The sequence below is a fragment of the Ornithodoros turicata genome, unplaced genomic scaffold (assembly GCF_037126465.1).
Source record: "Ornithodoros turicata isolate Travis unplaced genomic scaffold, ASM3712646v1 Chromosome41, whole genome shotgun sequence".
NCBI classification, from domain to species: Eukaryota; Metazoa; Arthropoda; class Arachnida; order Ixodida; family Argasidae; genus Ornithodoros; species Ornithodoros turicata.
In genome coordinates this window covers 1,231,656-1,239,578 of record NW_026999371.1, presented here as the reverse complement: position 1 = coordinate 1,239,578, position 7,923 = coordinate 1,231,656, and the positions used below count along the sequence as shown (strand labels likewise).

The window sequence follows — 7,923 nt, the reverse complement described above, 5'->3', positions numbered from 1 at the left end:
GTTCTTCTCCGCCGGAGAAGGGGAGATTGACGTCCCGTTGCTAGGCGACGCAGCCGCGCCTGACTCGAGATGGTGGGCTAGGTCGGGCGGAAAAGGTCGCTTCTGTTTTTTATGAATTCAACACGGAGAGAGCCGATAATTTCTAGGGCCTCGCGTTTCCTACGTTTTGAAGTCGCTCTTAACCTTATCTTTACAGGGTCTTTCACGAAAAACGAGCCAAAGTTTAAAAAAAATGTCTTCGCGTGGATGTCCAGGTTGGCCTCTCGTCTCAACCCTTTTGAAGAAATCTTACAGTAGAAATCTTTGAAGAAATCGAGTTAAGGTACGCCAGAGCCGTATATTGATTTGAAACTTTTGTTAGCGGTATTGCCTTACTTTTGAAGCTTGTAGCGACGCCAGCATTGCGCTACTTTTTTTGTGGAGTAGCGTGTAGTGGTATTCCGTTACTTCGTTTTGGCATGTTTGCAGGTTTCACCAATATGCCAAACAGGAAGAGAGAGAGAAAGAATAACCCGACCAACACCCGAATGTATTAGTTGCATTGGATTCAAAAAGAACAAAAAAACTGCGAAGTAAACCGGAAACAAGGAGTACAGACAAATTCTAGTTGCACAGTAACAAGTTTAACCTTATTAATTATTACTCAAAAACCTCCGGATACTTATATATACTCAAAACAAAGAAAATAGATGAAATTAAATATATAAAACTACAAGAAAAACGCCATATTTTCCTCTCGGGGGCTCGGGAAAGACATCTGGCAATTGGCTTCGGCGGACCGTTCAGAAGAAAACGTAGAACGCTTCACAATTTTGCGTCGCATCCTTGAGCAGGGGCCATGCTAATCTTCTTTCTATCGTTCCAATTTTGGTATATGTACTTTGGAAGCAAAACCCTGGGCCCCCCGATCCGTTATTTATACTGGGATGAGGGACGTGATTCCAAGGTGACGGTGTCGTTAGATTAGGTGGATCATTATCAGGACTTAACTTCAAACAAGCTGTTCTGTAGTAAACACGTTAGATTTACTTAACGATAACGATAAACGATGCTTTATTGCAACTTCCACATAAAGAATACAATCAGTGGGAAGCTCGAGCAGCACGAAACAGCACCAGGCTGCTTGACAAGGGCATTACGCCTTTAACATGATTGTCGCGACGGCATGCAGCAAATAAACAAAATCATCTACGTAGTACGAAATATGGAACGCTACTTTAAAACTAACTTTTAAACTACCTAACCTTTAAAATTAACACAACCGTCTCAAAATACTACAATGTGTGTAGTTCGGTATGTACAATACTGCACAATACTACATAATACAATATGCACAATACTACATTGTCTATAAAAGAACAAGAAATTGAGCTGCTATCCCGAAATATCAAATTAAATAAACAACGATCTTAAGGAAGAAAAAGAGAAGTCATTGATAAATATCTTCTGGGTATGAAAACTGTTCAAAGCGTACGGAAGGGTATAAGAGGGACTGATGGCCATAGTTAGTCCTAAACCTGGGTATCATCCATTTGTCACAGCGACGAGTACGTTGTGACAAGTGTCGTAACGCAAACAAAGATAACATATGATTACTATTTTGTCGTGTGGCAACTAGAAAAGCCTTGAACATATGATAGTTGTACATACTGGTTATCTTCATTATCTTGAAAGCGGTAAACAAAGGCTGTATGTGTGCATCGTAAGGTACATCGGCTATTATACGCGCTGCACGTTTCTGTAGGGTCAGTAAGCTAGTTATGTCTCTCAGCGTTCCTGTGCCCCAGACTAAAAGGCAGTAGCGCAAGACCGAAGAAATTAGTGAATTGTATACAAGTAATTTGTATACAATTGTATACAAGTAACCCAAAAGCAAGACATGACTCAGACGGTTCAAAAGTCCTATCGACCTTGATATTTTGACTTTTACATGGGATATGTGGCACTCTCAGATTAGGTCTTCGGAATAATATACACCAAGCGTCTTAACGACCTTTACAATTTCAATCTTATCATGGCCCAGATATACATCAACATAATCATATATATCATCATATCGCCAATCATATATATATATATATATATATATATATACATCGATATAATCATTTGAATGAAGAGAATAAAATAATAATAATATTACTTATTATTATTATTACTGTTATTATTATTATTATTATTATTATTATTAGTAGTAGTAGTAGTAGTAGTAGTAGTAGTAGTAGTAGTAGTAGTATTCAATAACATGTTTTCTGTTCAACCTGTACATGAGGTGCTCGTGTCAAGGTAGAGCACCTCTCGCAGTTCACTGGAAAACTCCTTCTAGAAAAAGAGCATATCGGGACTTGTATGCTCTGTTTGTGCTACCGACGGCTGATATCGACCATTTTCAAATGGCATCTTTAAATAATTTTTAAGAAAGCTTACCGTCAGCAGAATGCACCGTCAGATTGAAATCAGGTACACCTTTCAAAAGTGATACTGCAGGTATATTTAAGAACCTCGTACATTGAAGAACCTTCATAACATCAAAGTACATGACTAATATAACGATACACTTCTGAAGTACTGAATCCCTGCAGTAACACTAAATAATGTGTTAATAAAGCAGAAAATGTAGTAACTGAAGTGTACCACCACCAACGCCACCAATTTGTATGTGAAAGTCACACACAAATAATTGGTCCCGGGGGTAAGACATGCGACCACGCATCGTGCAAACACATCTTACATAAGATGAGCAATACCGCAGAGAGTGACAGTAGTGACATACTGCGCTCAAGCGGAACCCACTTATACACAACCCTATGCCGGGGCCATGATGGGCCTTCTCGCACCCCGAAAGATTTGCAGTTAGAGGCTCCTATGATGCACACCAAAAGCATAATGATAAGTACTTTCGGGGTCATTATGCTGGTACCAAAACGGTTGTGCGGGGATCGCAAGATACCACAAAAGCGTCGTTCTTTATCATCGTCTATGGTGAAACGACAGTTCACTAAATCACGGAACGGCGGCGCCTCGTCAGTTTTTCAAATTTATTTCTCGATTCGCACGATATGTTTCTCTCACTAGAGGGGTTCCTTGCCCTAAAGAGGTTATTGTCTGCAATTGAGCTGATTGTAGTGATATGACATGTGTAGGGATGCAAAGTAAACTCTCCCTAATCAGAACGTGAGTAACTAAACAAATGCACTGATTGATTGATTGATTGATTGATTGATTGGGCTTGTGGCCAAAAAGTGACAAAAGCCATAGAGCGCCAAAAACAGTGGGCATATGGAGAAATCAATATGAGAGTAAAAATAAATTTAATGCTATGAATTTTGAGGTCACGCAAACATTATCGACTCAACATTACAAAATCCCTCTCCCTCTGCAGAAGTCCTTTAAAGGGTACCACACGACTTAAACAAATTGGGAGGAAGTAGAGTAGACAGGGTTTATGTGTCAAGTCGCTTGTTGAGCAATGTAGAAAATATTCAGATTGAGATTATATATGATTGAGACCAATGACATCTCTGATCATAAAGGAGTTTTAATTGAGTTAGCAAAAGCGGGTCTTCCAGGCTCCCGACACTCCTGCCGCACGAACACCAAATTACTGCAGTGTCCAGAAATGCGTGCGGACACACATACCTTAATTCAGAGAGCGGACCGGGAGAGTGACGGTGCATATGATTGGTGGGTGAAACTCAAAGATGACATGTGGAACTGCGTGAGAGCAGGGGGCCAGATACAGGCCCATGAGAAACGTTTCACATACAAAGTTCAGGCACATCTGCATCAATTTCAGCAAACCGGCACTGGGTTTGTTCCCGGTGTGGCATTTTCTTCTGCCAACGATCACCTGGCACCCCTGAAGGAGAAGCGGTGGGACGCTGTAAGGTACTCGGCGGTGACAAATAAAGGTGAGAAGGAAGCTTTGCGCTCGCGAACGCTCCTTTCCAAACATCTTTCTTTGGCGCAGCCTCCAATGGAGGCTGTAATGGAAGACGAAAGCAGGATGACTGACACGAGACCAGGGTCGCTTAGCCTTGCCGGTGGTGCTCGACAAGTGCCTTGCATTGACAAGTCGCGCATTTACGTCGAGGTGTTGCACACTTCCAAACACCCAGCGTGCGCATTAGTACAGTACTCTCTGCGATGTGCCACCAGGTGATTCGTTCAGAGCCTTAGGTTTCGGCTAAGGTCTGAAGTCCTGCCTTGTCAATACAATACCAGTGTTGACGTCGTAAGACTTTTATGACTCTTCAGGACGCTGAAAGCCAGTTAGGGGCTGTCAGCGATTTTTATACAGCTATCCGGGAGTTGGAATCCGGTCCCCCAGTCCCTTTAGTGCTGACGAAGCTGTCCTGGCGTCGAATCATTGCGGGCTGGCTATATGCCCACCGCGTCAGAGTTCAGTAGAAGTTGGCCAACAATGTTCTTCCTCTTCGTCAGCGATTGCGCCGTCTTCATATCCACGCGCTGTCCTTGCTCGTCTTCACGGATGTGTGAAACGGCCGAGCACTGTTTTAGGCGTTGCCACGTTCCCCTTTTGTCGTGGCATAGGTTAACGCAAGTATTTGAGCTCTCGACTGTTTCCTGGGCCACTGTGCGGTTCCTAGAACCGTTGCCGGTTTCGCGAACTTAGCGCGAACGATTGGCTTCGTTAATTACGGTGGTAAACTTTCAAATTTGTATCCGTAGTTACCGGCTGGCTTTCGGTGACCCAGACTTCGGAGACGCAGCTATATTCCGGGCTGTCAGAACAGGTCTTCATAGTCAAACGCCAGTGATAAAGCACTGTACGGCTTTCGGAGTGCTCTTGCCGTTGGCTGACGTCTACTCGACTTTTCCGTCATGTTCAAGGTGAGTGGCAAGTCATGTTGTAGCCAGCTTGCTAGGACTGTCCTCCACAGCGACTCCCCTGTGTTTGATAGTCCTCCTGCTTGATGACAATACACTTGTCATCCTGGGGATTGATGCGCCCAATCTTGATGTCAATATATTAATTGCGCACTGGGGGCCATACAATACATTACCTGCCGTGCTCGTCGGCAGTATCGCGTGTTGTGCAGTTTTCACTATAGAAGAAATTTTCTCTTAAAAATGTGGCTTTGCAGCGCTGTTTCCGGGAAGGTTCTTTCTCAAAAATCTCCGAAATTTGTATTGGCAGCAAGCCTCAGGTATCAAATAGGCGATTCATTATTCAAAATCATTCTTATTGGTAATTTATGTTATTGGTTTGTCATCTTCCCAACAGTTTGATTAACATCTTTGGGGCAAAGGAAGCCTTTCTTGCTCACGGAATTTCGGTGTTTCACGGAATTGTGCAAGCACCAGCAGTTAACTCAGGCGTCGTCGTCGACGTCGTCGTCATCGCGTTCCGCTAGGCGAGCAGCGGTCACGAACTTTGTTAATCTAAACGCATCCGTCACACCAGCAAAGTTGGATGAGTGGCACTGATAATATGTAGTAGTCGCCAGGACCTAATTTCGTGTTTGCGGTGATTGCCGCGGTAACAGTCCCATCCTACAGTCACGTCACCCGGCTGTCCCTTCTGCGAGTACAGGGAGTCAGCAGAACATGCTTTCAGTTTGTGTTTGTTGCCGGGTGCCCTGTGGCACCGTGTAGCAGGCCTCCATAGCCTGACGGATGTTGAGTGGAGCACAGTTCGTGGTCTGTACCCCCTCCCTGTCTGGCAGCGGGATAGGCGGCATTTTGCGCTCTTGAGTAGTAGGTACTGCACTCTCATAGTGCACAACGCCCAACTGGCCTGAACACGATTTAATTAGCAATTAGAGCTAATTGGGACCCCCCACATTAATCAGCACCCTCCAGGGAGCCACCACACTAATTGGGGAAAGTCTAACTCGTGTCCAGACCAGCTGAGCGTTGTGCACTATGAGAGTCCATAAAAAATAAAAAAATAGATAGAAATAGAGTGGAGAGAAGGAGTTTAATTGAAGATCAACGGCGCCATCTTGAAGAAAGCGCTCCGGAAAGGCCGCTGACCGTCGCTGGGCGACGGAGCACAGAGGCAGGTTGCAAAGCATCGCAGCTATGACCACCAGTTCCGGACATCCTGTGACGTCAGCTGTGACGTCATCACGGCATGTCTGGGCAAGTTAGGACAGCTCTGGGCATGCAAGGAGAATAACACTCATAATACAGAGGCTGGAAAAGCAAGAGTATGCAAACCATCAATAGCTAACAACAAAAAAATTAGTTACACAACAAATGAGCCCACCAGAACAGGAGCGCAGAACCATGCGACTGCTCCATCCGAGAGGCAGGCAGAAACTGACTCGTAATGGTTTTTGTCCTGTATAAACCCCGCAGCTGCACCCCCTAGCGGTTACTTTCTCAACTAATCTCACAACAAAATTATTAAGAATCACGCCAGCGCTACTCCCGGTCCCAAGGCAGAAGATGATAGAAAATGGCGGGAATGCCCGGACAACAGCAACCAGCACCCGACGTGCACGGGCACGAAAATCGCAAACAAAGCGGGAACAAAGTTGGCGAAATCATTAGTTACACAACAAATCACCTCACCACAGTAGGAGCGCAGACCGATGCGATTGCTCTCGTCGACAGCCAGGGATCAAGTGACGACGGAGCGAACGACCGCACGTCTTCTCCCAACGAGAGCCAGAGGTGGACTGACGTAAGCGCCACTCTACGGGTGCTACGCATGCGCGCGCTCGTAGCGCCCTCTGCGCGCTCCTACCGCCACCTGCGAGAGGCTAAGAGAGAAGAGCATTCCTGCGACCTCTGCTGGCCGTTCTCATTGGTCGTGAGGCTAAGTGAGAAGAGCATTCCTGCGCCCCCTGCTAGCAGTTCTCATTGGTCCAGACATCATCCTATTGTCTCAGGGCTACACTGTTTTTTTCCACTAATGCTCCTTTGGTCAATCTGCAGTGAAGCCACGGTATGACGTCATCATGCACCTGCGTGGCTCAAGGACGCGTGCGCTCTAGACAGGGGACCTATTATTTATTGAATCACTATCCCAAGATTATTTCCTTTATTCTTCTATAACGATTGCATAGGAAACTATTGCAGAAGAGCACCATGCATGAAAACTGATCGTAGGAATTCCAAAGTCTTACTAAATGAGACTTGCAAAAGAACAAAACATCCTAACATGTAACTCCATCAACGGCTAATAAGAGGACTAGGCACTCAACAAATCAACGCGCGCAGAACTCAGGGCAGCACTATCGTCAAGACGACAATGTTCCTTGTCAAAAAAGACAAAATACAAAGCGTTAACAAAGGAAAGCATGCATATCGGTGCATGTCAGGACACGTCAGGACAAATTCGCACGACTGTTGGGCAACAGAGGAAAACGAACACTTGGACAGAGTGAAAAAGGCACTCACTATCATTTTTCCCGTTCACAGCATTCCCCCATTGTAAATCCGCTCGTCACAAAATCCACCTGCATCGTCGAACACCATTCACCAGTGACGAACCATACATCCACACCCCATCAGAGGCAGACAGAACCCCGCCTAAGCTACGCTCTTCCACTGATGGCCAACGCCAGGATCATAATTACCGTGTCTACACCCGCCAGTGTCCAAGAGAGAAGTGAATCCTTGCGCCCCCTGCAGGCCAGTCTCATTGGTCGTGACGGCATCCTATTGTCTCCGGGCTACACAGTTTTTTTTTTTTCCACTAATGCTCCTCTAGACAAGGTCAACCTGAAACAATAGTCTCTCGGTATGCGGTCATCATGCAGGTGCGTGGCACAAGGACGCGTACGCTCTAGACAGGGCACCTGTTATTTATTGAATCACTATCCCTAGATTATTTCCTTTATTCTACTATAATGATTGCGTAGGGAACTATTGCAGAAAAACACCATAGACAAGAGGAGATTGTAGCATTTCATTCCCAAAGTCTTACTGTACAGGAAAAAAAAAAAG

At 45.1% G+C, this 7,923-nt stretch overlaps 1 non-coding gene across 1 annotated transcript; it reads right to left on the bottom strand.

Annotated features, from left to right (window-relative positions):
* Positions 1 to 788: 788 nt before the first annotated feature.
* LOC135374060 (U6 spliceosomal RNA) lies at positions 789 to 894 on the bottom strand. Its single transcript, XR_010416735.1, has one exon. It is a non-coding gene; the product is annotated as a U6 spliceosomal RNA (small nuclear RNA).
* Between the last annotated feature and the right edge of the window lie 7,029 nt (positions 895 to 7,923).